Below are 13,721 nucleotides of genomic sequence, written 5' to 3'. Positions count from 1 at the left end.
GTAGGCCAGTCCCTACCTGGCATATATTGCATTATATATATATATATATATATATATATTTTCGCAGTTTCCAATTTTTGTCTTTCATGCAATTATTCAACGCATCATATTCATATGTTGCAATAACATAAAGATGAGTGACAAGAGGTGTGAGAACCATAAATACAAGCTGCGCCTGATGGTCTGTTCTGCTATTGCTCATTAAATTGGCTATCAAACACGGGCGTCATGGGGTGTAACATGTTTCGACGATCATATTCTTCCTCATATTCGTCCCTGGTTATCAACAACTAGTCAGAAATGAATTCAATAAGGTACATGAACATTTACGTGCAACCGGAAAGTGGTATGACAATGAAAGAAAACATACGTATATAATCGACATCTGAGTAGTATTGGACCAAGAGATTCTTATGTGCTGTTTGTCAATTTTCTTTTTATCTTTTACCATCTTAAAACTTCTGATTTTGTCACTCTAACAGATTGAGTTTTTGAGGTTGTGAATCTCCTAACTTTTTTTTTTATTATATAAAGAAGACTTTAGGGATAGCAATAGCTAAATAAGAAAGTCAACAATTCGAGATCTCATGGTTCCGAGTCAACAATTTGTTCCAATTGCAGCAAATTTCCTTCCTTATAAATCAAATATTTAATAAAAAAAGGGTGCAGTAAAATGATATACCCCTCCGTGTTCAATTAATTTTCCTTAACGGAACATACTGCACCAGTTCATTTCCCTTCCCCTGTAACCGATAAGCAGTTATGTAATAATATAATACACACACATATATATATATATATATATATACATGTGGCACTTAAATGTGTCAATGAGTAATTAATATACACATCAAGAACCAGGAGGGGGAAGAACGACTTAATGGTGCCAGCTCTTCTCGTTACCTAATAGACAAATAGTGGGTGTTCTATTTACAACATGGATGTTAAGTTCTTTCATGTGCAATTGTCCTCCACTCTGTGGGGGTGCCAATAGTTAGTTGTCCCTCTTTAATGGGTCTCAGCATTTAAAACAAATTTGCCAATTCTTTTCCTTTAATCTTTTTAATATGAGAAGGAGGTCTTAATATAATGTTATAAGATACTGATTCGGAAAAAAAAAATTGAATTTGATTCTCATGGTAAAATTTATGTGTTTATTTTATTTTATTTTATTTTCTATTTTCATATTAAACTTATATGTCTTTCTCGTGATTGGAAAAAAAAATTATAATTCTTCTTTTTCTTCCTCTAATAATTTTCTTTTTTTACCTTTTTTTTTTCTCCCTCTCTGTGGGCGATGCTCTTTCTCTGACGAGGATATTCTAGTGGACGAGAGGAGGAAAAGAAACTGAGAGAGTAGATCTGAAAATCCAGGAATCTTGTGCTGCAATTCAAAAATAGATGAGTTAAAATTAGTTGAAATAAGTGAAATGGTGTGTATCGAGAACTTAACATGAGGTTCCGATTTTCACCAGTAAAATTTCTCTGGTACTCTTTTATTGTTTTTCTTCTATTATCTACCAAGCAAATGTGCATTTCTAATAATTCAAAAAACCATAGTTGAAATAACTACCTTGATCGGTCTCATAAGGTCTTGAGTTCAGTTGTTGAAATAGTCTGTGAAATAAATCTGGTAAATACGCTACTAAAATTTTAACAAAATAGGTGGTGATAAATAATATTACCGGATAACAGTGTATAAGAAAACCTATACAAGGCATACATAGGTTCTCATCATATAATTCATCGTGTTAGAGATATAGACACAACTATTTAGGAAATACTTGATCGAAAAAATAAAATAAAATAAAATAAAATGAGTAGTTATCGTTGAGAATATTTTTTGTGATTTGACTTGATTTATTAGGATTTTTTGATACATTTGTTTAGTTATTCATTATGCCTATAAATTGATGTATTGTTGTATGTGATTGAGTGCTTCGGAATAAATTTGTGGTTTGACACATGGCGACCAAATAGTTTTCAAGAATGGTTTAAAATCACGATTCTTGACAATATTATTAAAAAAATCGTCCCTACAAGTCCTGATGGTAGTATGGAGATATTACTTGTTAGCAACAAATACGCACCCTCTCATAATTTTTTCTCAATAAACATTGCTATCATAGTTTGATTAATGAATAGCACATAAAGGACGTTGGAAGGTACAACCATCAATGCTGCTGAGGGATTTTTTTTTGGTGAAAATTTATGAGGGATTTGACTTTGGGTAAAATTGGTGTCCCCGAAACTGTGGTCTTGGTCTTGGCATGGATGTTTTCATATTAGTATATATATATATATATATATAAATAGAAACTATAATATGATTGGAGATCCAAGAAATAGGCGCTGTCAACCTCCGATATGTCTCGTGAACAGACTCAAAAGATTTGATATATGTATATATAATTAATTAATTGGGACATTCCGCTGACTTTTTCTTCAAATGTTTATAAATCCCAAAATTAATTCTGCGCGCCTCCACATACATTCCTTCATTTTCGATCAGTCTCATCAATTTATTACTAGGAAGATTTCTTCACATTCAAGAAACCCATCGATCTGTGCCACCTGTGCATGTATGTCTTAAGAAATAGCGAACATCTTTACAAAGTTGAAGAAACCTTAGCCTTCACGACGGCGGTGCGAGCGATCTTCATGGTGGAGCTCTATCCTAATTTTGGAAGAGTCCATGATGGGTTTCTTGTCTGCTGGCTCAATGATGCTCAAGGGAGGTTAATTTGCCAGGATAAGTTAAAAATTTAATCGTCTATATATATATATATATATATATATATTAGGTTTTTGGATCCGTGCAATGCACATGTTTATACACAAAATTTTATAATAAAAAAATAAATTTATGAATATAAAATAAAAAAATCAAAATCAATAATAACTAGGGGTTTTTATTCCAAATGACTTATGGTTTATCCGTTTTGTCAAATCTATTATATGTTTTTTTTATCAGATATATCCTATGGTTTACTTTTTGCATCAAATCTATTTCGGCGTTATCTTTTCTGTCAAAATCTAACGGTTGTGCTGACGTGATACGTGGAGAGATAGTGGGCCCCACCTGCCATGTGGACGCCACGTCAGCACGGCCGTTACACGTCAACGGAAAAGATAACGACGGGATAAATTTGAAGCAAAATGTAAACCATGTGATATAGCTGACAAAAAAAACATATGATAGATTTGACAAAACGCATAAACCATGAGCCATTTTAGGTAAAATCCTAATAACTATGAGTTAAAATATTTATTATTCTCTTTCATTAATAAGTTATCATATTACTATTTTTAATGGATGAGTGAGGAAACTTTAAGTTTTGAAAAGATTTAGAAATATATAATCAAATTGTATCATACCCTCTCTGAGGTATAAATTATTTAAATAAAAGTAAAAGAATATAAAAATTACTTAATTTTGGGAGAAATAACACGATTCACTTCGTTTCTTGCAATCTTGATTCATGATGAACTTGGTAATAAGCTCCAATTTTTTTAGGCTTTGATGAGAATATGCCAATTGAACATAGTTATAAAAGAGATGTTAAATTAGAATTATAAATTAATTGAAAGAAATTACTTACCTTACCTTGTAAATATTTTGCCTAATAGATAGGATTACCCAAACCAAGAGTTTGTATTGATATTGGCAAAACAACCTCACCACGTGCATATAAACTCCAAAACTAACTTACATAAAGATATCTACGTAATTAAAACAATTCAAAATTTAATAGCCATAATAATACCATTTCTCTTCACTGTCACTAAATTTATGGTTTCTTTTATCAATTGATGACATTGGTAATACAATTTAGATTGAATTGATACTGATTGTAAAATAATATTATGAGGTCATTTAATGCAAACAATTAGTGGAGTTTATCATTCATAACCAATTTACTAGTATAAAGAGGTATACGTTTTTATTTTTTTAATATTATAGTAATTAAAATAATAAATTTACTGACCACAATTTATTTCACTCTACATATATATATATATATATTATATCTTTTCACAAAAATATGTTGACCATAAAACATATATTCAACCTACTAGATTATATTTTATTTTTTAATTTTACCATTCTATCACAATTTAGTAAGAGGGAATAAAAAAAATATATATATATATATATAAATATATGTTTATATACAGATGACTTCACTACTTGTGCTATTCTTACTCAAATTATTAAGTTTTGTGAATTTGCATAATTTTAGCTAAATGGCTCAGTTATTTCCGTGAGAGATTACTTAATAGTTAATTGAACTATTATAAATTTAGCTATAATTTAAAATTTTATTCAATAAGATTAATTTTAATAATAACAAATGTTCTTAATTTTTCTAAAATTATATTGTTTTGCTATTAAAATGATAAGAGGAAAAACATTTTGCCCCTTCGAGCTTTGAGGGTGATAAAGGCTTGCCCCTTGGCCTTCTAAAAGTTGCACATTACCCCCCAACCTCTATGGGAAATAGGTACTTTGCCCGCTCTGTTAAAATTCCGACAAAATCATTTATAATAATAATAATTAGTAGTAGTAGTAGTAGTAATAGTAATAATAATAATAATAATAATAATAATACAATTTAAAAAAGAAAGAAATCGAAGTCGGGGGTAAAGGTGGGAGCGGGGGAGGCCCGCTGGCCACCCCACCCCTTAATCGGCAGGTACAAAACCAGTCGGCGGGCATAGAACCAGCCGGCGAAGTCGATCCGGGAGGTAGGGTGGCCCCCCGATTACGGAAAATCCCAATCGGGATTTCTGGAATTAGGGTTTCGAGAATCTTGATTGGGATTCCCGAAATCGGGGATGAGGGAGCCTTCACCGGCCACCTCATTTGTCGATCGATGTTGCTAGCGGGAACATAACCCTCAACCACTCCGATTGGGGGGATAAGGTGTCATCATGACGAGAAGGATTTTCAGTTCAAATCCATATCAACAAGCCCAAACCCAAAGAAGCATATCTTGGATATATTAAGAAAATATTCTTGTGATGTGGAAAGGGAAAATGAAATGTCTCGATTCATAGATTATGAATATTATAATCTTAATTGGATAATTTATCTTATTTAGATAGAAAGATATTTAGAATTATATATTACTTCCTATTTTAGCTTGTGTCAAGAGTTTTAAGTTTCCTATTTTGGAACAATTACATGTTTTGTTTCAGGAAGTTATATATAGTAAGAGTCTATATTCTAATTTTCTATTTTAGTGTCTTGTTAGTTGTCTTAGGCCTTTATATATGTAGTCCATCTCATTGTAAAATAAAGCTATTACTCTACATCTCAAGAATAAAAATTCTTTGATAAAGTTGAAAATTTTCTCTTTTTATCATGGTCATTTTGGGTATTATTCGTCAGGTTTAGACGTAATCTATTCCCTTCGAGTCTAAATTCAAATTTAGGCTTGAGAAACTGTGATCCGCACTACGTTAGGATCAAACATAGGTTCTTTCCCCCTAGTCATTGAGTTTTGCCCAACAGTGGGTTGTCCAGAGCTTTGCCGGGTAATTCCTCTAGTTAATTCAGCTAGTGTTTCATTCAGATCTAACCTGACCCTACCAATCTGGGATGTAATCATTGAATCAACATGCCGCAACATATTTTGCAATTCATCTTGAGAAGTATGCTTCTCCTACAAGATACTGTGATAGGTTTGATCGAACGTGGATTTGTATTTTTCTAATAAATCTCGCGAATGTGTATTCTCCGTTCCCTAATCCTGTCCCCATCTTATGCTTTTGACCAGAATCTGACATGTGTTCTCATTAAAAACTAAGGATCAATATAATACTTTAATGTGAGCGAACACACACATGAAATATCTCTTTCCCCTCCATTCTGCAACAAATTAATAATTTATTTAGAAAGATTTAAAAAAAATCATAAAAGAAACAAATTGAAATCTGCAAATTAAATTTTAAAAAAATTATAACAAAATTCAAAGAAAAGTAAAATTTTTCAAAACAATTAAAGATTATAAATTAAAGAAAATTAATGAAAGTTCAAAGAAAAAAAAATGCTAGAACGCCTAAAAGATAAAAATAAAATGAAATAAAATCCAGAAAATGTAAAAAAATAAAAACTAACGAGAATTCAAAAAATTGAAGTTGAAAATTGAAATAAAAGTCATTAATTATAAAAAATAGAAATAAAACATTCAAAAAATCTGAAAATTACAACCACTCCGGAAATATTAAATAACTTGAAATAAATTTAAAATAAAATAAAAAATAAGTGAAAAAATTTGAAAACTAAATAATTTATAAGTAAAATAAAAAATAAATGAAAATTAAAAAAATTTAAAAATAAGTGAAAATTTAGAGGAAAAATGCCTCCCCTGTTTGATGGCTCAGAACCTCCCGGAACTTTATTTATTGGTTTCTTGCATTCTGATGCGTGCCGAATGTACCAAACTAATTTTAACTCTAAATTAACTTAGTGGATAGAACAAGTAGAGATAGATCCCAAAAGGACTATGTATTTAGCTATCAAAATTCGAAATTTCTAACAAACGGTGAATTGAAAACAATAAAGTGGGGGAAGATGATTCAAATCACCATGTAAGCAAGCAACTAATTTTGTAAGGTTTAGCCAAGAGTAAAATGGATTTAGTAGAAGGATGAGAAATCCACCATGAATTAGAGATTAATCATTGACGAAAACTCAATTTGCTAACTTTAAGAGATTGATTGTAGAATTCACACAAGCGCCCCAATTTCCTATATTTCATTTACTAATAGTTTAATCTGGTAAGACCTGCAATCAAACCCTAACCATTAAACCAACCCTCGAATACTCGCATGGTTAATTTAATAGCATCATTATGAACTAGAAAGATATATTAACCCAAGGCAATAAATATACTTAGCGCAATTTATAAAAACTTAGATCATGATTCACCATAATAGTGGATACAAACTTGACCATCTCTATTATTTGCTACTAATGCTAACTCAACTAAGCAATTATGGACTTAAAATCAGTAGCTAGTATTATAAATCAAACAAAGCTGAATAGTTGGCCACCTATACAACTAAACTTTCAATCGTGAACATCTAAGTATAGATGAATCATGAAATGTAAATAATAGTAAATCCAAATTCCATTAAGCACAAGATTCGAGTCTCATAATTATAAATTCATGGTTTCATTCCTCCCACTACTGAATAAACAAATTACTCACTCATGGTTCTAAAATCGAAGGACAAAGAAAAGAAAAATAAAGAAAAACTCATGCTTGCTCCTTCGTTGATGGCAAACTGGACTTGAAAGCTCGAGCCTTGATCACCGCCAATTCCGATCTGGCCTTCGAAGAGCTAGAAAAAGGCAGCACTCCTTTTCTCTCCTATCCTTTTTCCCCTCCACAAATGTGTAGAAGAGACTTTCTTATGTATGTGCAGCAATCTAGCGAAGTCATAAATGGTCTTATTCTCAAAGCAAGTAATTATTCACACGTGACATTTCCAATTTGCAACGATTTTTCCTTCTTCTTCTCTTCTATCCTTGGCATGTAATCTCAGCAATTAATTGAGTTGAACTGTCATTCTCCATCCTTATTTGCTGGTTATATTCAACACATTCCATAGTTATTTGCCAATCAATACGTTTCCACGATTTCCTCTTATTCCACTCCAGCTAACACCTACAAACACAAAAGACATAGTAAAGAAATGAAAAGTCTAAAATAAGGAATAATGTGACTAAAAGCAAAATAGAACTCACCAAAAGTATAAGTCGGGGCAATAAATATATGACCATTGTTGCACTTATTAAATCGCCCCACACTTAGCTTTAGGCCGTCCTCGAACAAAACTAATGAAAGTAAATCATCTATCTCTCTATAGACATCTAAGAACAACACATGTCAATTGTAAGGGGTATAGTCAAGTTATTAGAGAATATAGAATTTCGTAAAGAAAACATTGCACACCAACTCAAGGGTCTTGAAAATGATATTCTCATAAAAAAAATCTAACATGCTAACATAATAGAACCTCACAAGGCATGTGTTTGCACTCCATCTCTCATGTGTTTGATCTATGTATTTACTCTCGAATTCAATTCCATAAAAAATGCACTACCATAGACTTGCTTGTTCATCTTATCTCCATTACTTATATCAAATGTAGAACATGAATCCAAAGGTCTTTCATTTGGTTGTAATGGGGACATGGTCAAAAAGGGCGTGTGAAGTATTTGAGATATGAAAGGTTAAAATCATAGAACTTAGTAGGCATTCAATTATCCTCTTCCCTAAAATCTCAAATTAGGAGCATTCAAAAACGCACAAACTCCCTTTTTCTTTATGTTCTTTCCAGATTTCTTCTTCTTCATTTGTTTTGCCTTCCTTCTTCTTGTTTTGTTTTTCTTTCTATTCATACAATCAGCAGAGGAATGTCATCATCCCAAAACAAAACATTTCATCCAAATCAACTGACATCTTCAATCTTTCCGATTTAGTGAATACAAAAATAACCCAACCAAACAAGAATGAAAATGCTCTACTAGTCCTAGAATTAGGCAGAACACTTTTTTTTTTCCAGGTTTAAGGCTCAATTGTGTGGGTTATGAAAGAAAATAATGCAATTTTCGGCTCAAAGTCGGTTTACTTCAGGTAAAACGTGATAGAGAGGCTATTTGGCTCAAATGATATACCCTAAATGCCTTCGTCATGCTCAAAGTGAAAATGATATAAAAGAATCACTAAGCGTATGTCTTGATTATATAATTATATATCTCAATGAATTAAGACGTAAGGCTGGTCAAATATAGGTGCCTCCATATAAAAAAGAGTATAGTATAATAGCACATCCCTTCGTTTGAAAACTAAAATGTTCCACATCCGATACTCATTGTGGAACTACACTTACCCTTTATTAACTATTCTGATTTCTATTTTATTGTACTAAACTCATCAACCTCCATGCCGCAACGTTTTCATCTTCCCATAATAAACCCGTACATTTCGTCCCTCTTGCTTGAGAAAACATATCTTGGATTTAATTTGATATATCTGAGTTTGATTTCACTGAGAATACCTCTCCTTTAAGTCATCCCAAAGGTTCTTTGCATCCATAGCATCGGCAACACTCGACTGGAGATCCTCCTTCACCGTGCTGAAAATCCATGCGGTGATCGTGTAATTGCTAACTTCCCACCTCTCTCGATTCGGATCATCTTCCTACAGCTCCTGGAGAGTACCGTTCATGAAAGGTAGCTTGCTCTTGGCCCTTAACGTAGTCTGTAACACGAAAACACTTCAGGTAATTGTCGCTATTCAGCTTGGATGCAGTGATCTGATTTCCTGGGCCATCCGACGATGTCAAATGATACACCGCTGGAACTTCGACCCGTTTTCCCGAGCCATCTCCTTTCTCCATGGCTTTCGGGATTTCAATCTGCTTCTTCGGGCTCCTTTCAGAATCACTGACATTCCTAAATCAAGTTTTTGAAGAATCAATCGTAGGAAAATTTAATCAGTCCCAGAATAAAGGCGCTCTGATATACCATGATAATTTTGGAACATGAAAGCTCAAAATTTCATTACAATGGATGAATGTATAAGAAGGCAGACTTGCCTTTACGTGAAAGGAAACATATATCTATGGGATTCTACGATGCTTATGCTCCGTTTGGTTTCATAATAAATTTTAACTGTAACTTTAACTCTACTCATTACATAACAAAAATTAACTCTTCAAAGTAAAAAAAGTAAATCCCATACATAAACCCACATACAACTTTATTATATTCAATTTAATTTTTAATACTAAATTCTTTCAACTATTTATTACTTTTTTACACTTTTTCTTATAATTCAACAATACAATCATTACAACCCAATTAAAATCAAAATTAAACTAAACTCAACTCTAAAACCAAACACACTATAAATATACAAGATTAGATAATGTACAGTTATAAAATATCCCGTCATAAAAAAGATATAGTTGCCTGTGAAACTGCGGGATCAAGCAGACAAGAGAACGACCATGTCCGTTTCTCGTAAAATTATTTTCTACCCATTGCCATGTGTAATGAGAACTGGCGTACCGCCAAATGGAGCATGTTAATGTAGCTCGAGAGCAGGAAATCTAAAAGTCTGCTCAAAATTAAAATATTTGCAACTACCGCCCTGGCAATTGCATCAATTGATCATTAATTATAATTCAGGTAAGATGTGCTGAATTTATATAGTTTACTTTTTTTTTTTGGGTAAAAAATTGAGCAGAATGACAAATTTATAAATGGTTTTTAATATTGGAATTTGGTGAATTCTTCCTTTTGTGCCAAGAGCATTTACTCACCTCGAATTAAGCTTTGAGCGGGACTCACCAACTGGAAATTACAGAACCTGCTATATATAGTAGTTGAAAACAACATTAACGACATACGCAATTTACCATATACAATGATGACGATACTCTTGAATTGGATATGACACCATATCACTTATCAACCCCGCGAAAATTTAGTATACTGAGTAGATACTAATTGCAATTTATCAAAATAAAGAAAAATGATAATTGTGTTCTCTCTATCTTAGAGGTAGGTAGCCCGAGCAAACATTAACTGTGGTCACACAGTGATTCATGGAGCTTTAAGATGACAACGACGTTTAAAAATTGAAAGGGAAACAAAAGATGACCTTTCATCCGGCTGTAAGCTAAGTCTGCATCCCTAACCAGTCCAAGATGTACGTATAACCTAATTTCTGCTGCTTTTGAATTGAATGAGGGATTAAATAAGCGAGTGAGTGATAGGTATTTGTCGAAGCTCTTCGACCCTAATGAGGCTAAAACATAGTTGCCTGAACAATACGCCTTTTGGTCATAATAATGGTGGAATAGAAAAGACTTGCTGTCTTTTCTTTTTCACTTAAAAAGAGCTGTCGATAGACCTAAAAAGAGTAAATGAAAAATAATAGGGCATGAAAATTTTCTTCAGTGATAATGAAATATGAAATCTCTTAGGTCACGAACAAGAATGTACATTACTGTATTAGAGTAAACTATCAATTTCGTTCATAACTAATGCAAGTTGTATCAATCAGACCCCTGAAAAAATATTATATTAATTTGATTCCTGATCACATCAATTTGGTCCCTGATAATATCAATTTCGTTCTTAGTCACATCAATTTAATTATTGGACACATTAATTTCGTTTTTGGTCATATTAATTTCATCTTTGGTCATATCAATTTCGTCATTAGTCACATCAATTTAATCTCTCTGCTTAGTCACATCAATTTAATCTCTCCGCTTGGTCACATCATTTTGGTCCTTGTTAACATCAATTCTTTATATAAAAAAAGGTCTCATGGTCTTCTCCATCCTCTACTCTTATCTCCGAGCTGACTTTGGAGCATTCGTTCTCATTGCTTGGATCTCCGATTTTTATGTTCTTAGTGGCTATAGAAAACTTATACATAGCACTATTACTTATGATCAAGTTTCGAGCAACAAAGCAAAGAAACAAGTTAGAAAAATGCTATTGAAATTCGTTTTTCACTCACAAGGCAAAAATTCATAGAGTAATATCTCTCAATCCGTGTAACGAAATTACGAGAAATCAAGTGCTATAGCTTTCTTACGATATGAGGAATATGTATATATAATTTTTTGGACCAATATTGACTCTATAAGAATTTGCCATTAATGACATATAAAGCTTTCTCTCTAAAACACGGAAACAAATTCTTATAGAGTCAATATTAGTCCAAAAAAATTATATAGACAAATTCCTCATATTGTAAGGAAGTTACAACACTTGACGGATTGTAATTTGTTGCACAATTTGAGAGATATAGTTCTCCGAAATTTATGCCTTGTGAGTGAATCAAATTTCAACCGCATTTTTTAAACTTGTTTCTTTGCCTTTTCGATTAAAACTTGATCCTAAATAGTAGTACTATGTATAAACTTTCTATAGCCACTAAAATACTAGAATCGAAGGTCCGAGCAATGAGAATGAATGCTCCAAAGTCAGCGCAGAGACAAAAGTAGTAAAAAGGATGAAGAAGATTAGATGAACATTTTTGATGTAAAGAATTGATGTTGACAAATATCAAAATGATGTGATTAAGGAAGGACTAAATTGATGTGACTAAGCGGAGAGACTAAATTGATGTGACTAATGACGTAATTGATGTGACCAAAGACGAAATTGATGTAACCATGAACCAAATTGATGTAACATTTTTCTTAAGAATCCAATTGATACAACTTGCATAAGTCATGGACGAAATTGATCGTTTATTCTGCTGTATTATATCCCTTTCTCAAAAAGCATTATTATTTTTTATTGTTTACATAAAAAAAACTGAAACATTTATGGTGTGATGGAGACGTAATCTTATAAATCAGTTTTGCTTTTTTAGTATTGCATTGAAAAGAATTGATATATATGTTCTTCTATAGATTTTTCACGTACAACTTTGTTTTAAACAATCCGTATATTTATAGAGGATAAATAATGCGTATTTAAATTTGGGAGAATGACATTATTGGTCCTATTTATTTGGCATTTTTTGACTTTGAGTCCTAAATGTTTTAGAAGGGCTAACCAAGTTCTATAAATTTTCAAAAAGTGTCAGTATTGGTCATAAATTTAACTGACTTTGACCATTGATGACGTGGCACATTTCTATTAGTCCGATTTGAAGTCCTTGCTCCAGTAAAACCGTTTCAACAACCCAACTTGACTTCCATCCTTTCAACCCGAGTATCAAATCGATTGGGCAACCGAGGATCAGATCTATCTCTTTCTTTCTTTCTTTCTTCTTCTTCTTCTTCCTCTTCTGTTGCTTCCTCTTCTGCTCCTACTTTCTTCTTCTTCTTCCTCCTCTTTCTTTCTTTCTTCTTTCTTTCTTCTGCTGATTCTCAAATTCATTCTTATAACCTGATGAAGAAATAGTTCCGAAATATGACAAAATCAAAGCATGCCCCCCCCGAAATTTCTCTGGAAGGTGAGAAAAGTCAAAGCCTAGAATTGATCATCGTGCTACCCCAAAAACTTAAAATGCAATATGACATTGTCACAGCATTGATTCGATCGAGTTTCAAATTGTTGGCAAACATATGTATGGTGATCAAGAGGCAAGATAGTTTATCATAGAAATCTGTTCGCGGGATACGATCCACAGGAAGTAACGAGCAAGTATAATTTCCTAAAACATTAGCTATAATCACCACAGAGGAATTCTCTTCCCAAGGATTGCTTCGGAACTCCGGCCGAGCCAATTATTAGCGTAAGCTAGACAAACAAAGTCATGTTGGGAAAGGAAACAGAGCTGAAAAGCCAATCCATGGAAGCATAAGCATGACCAAGCAAAGCTCCAGTAAAGGGAGAAAAAGTAACGATCGGCGGGCCACGAGTTTGTTCGCAGTCAAAACCTCAGGAAATGTGAGGAGGACAACAAAGCATGAGGGAGGGAGATCATTACACTTGGGAAAGAAAGAAAGAGGAAGAAGAAGAAAGCAACAGCAGAAGAGGAAGAAGAAGAAAAAGAAGAAGAAAAAAGAAAGAAAGAGAGAGATCTGATTCTCGGTTGCCCAGTCGGTTTGATACTCGGGTTGAAAGGATGAAAGCCAAGTCGGGTTGTTGAAACAGTTTTACCGGAGCAAGGATTTCCAATCGGACCAATAGAAACGTGCTGTGTCATCAACGGTCAAAGTAAATT

The sequence above is a fragment of the Punica granatum genome, chromosome 3 (genome assembly GCF_007655135.1).
Source record: "Punica granatum isolate Tunisia-2019 chromosome 3, ASM765513v2, whole genome shotgun sequence".
NCBI classification, from domain to species: domain Eukaryota; kingdom Viridiplantae; phylum Streptophyta; class Magnoliopsida; order Myrtales; family Lythraceae; genus Punica; species Punica granatum.
Note: the sequence above shows the minus strand (reverse complement) of the source record.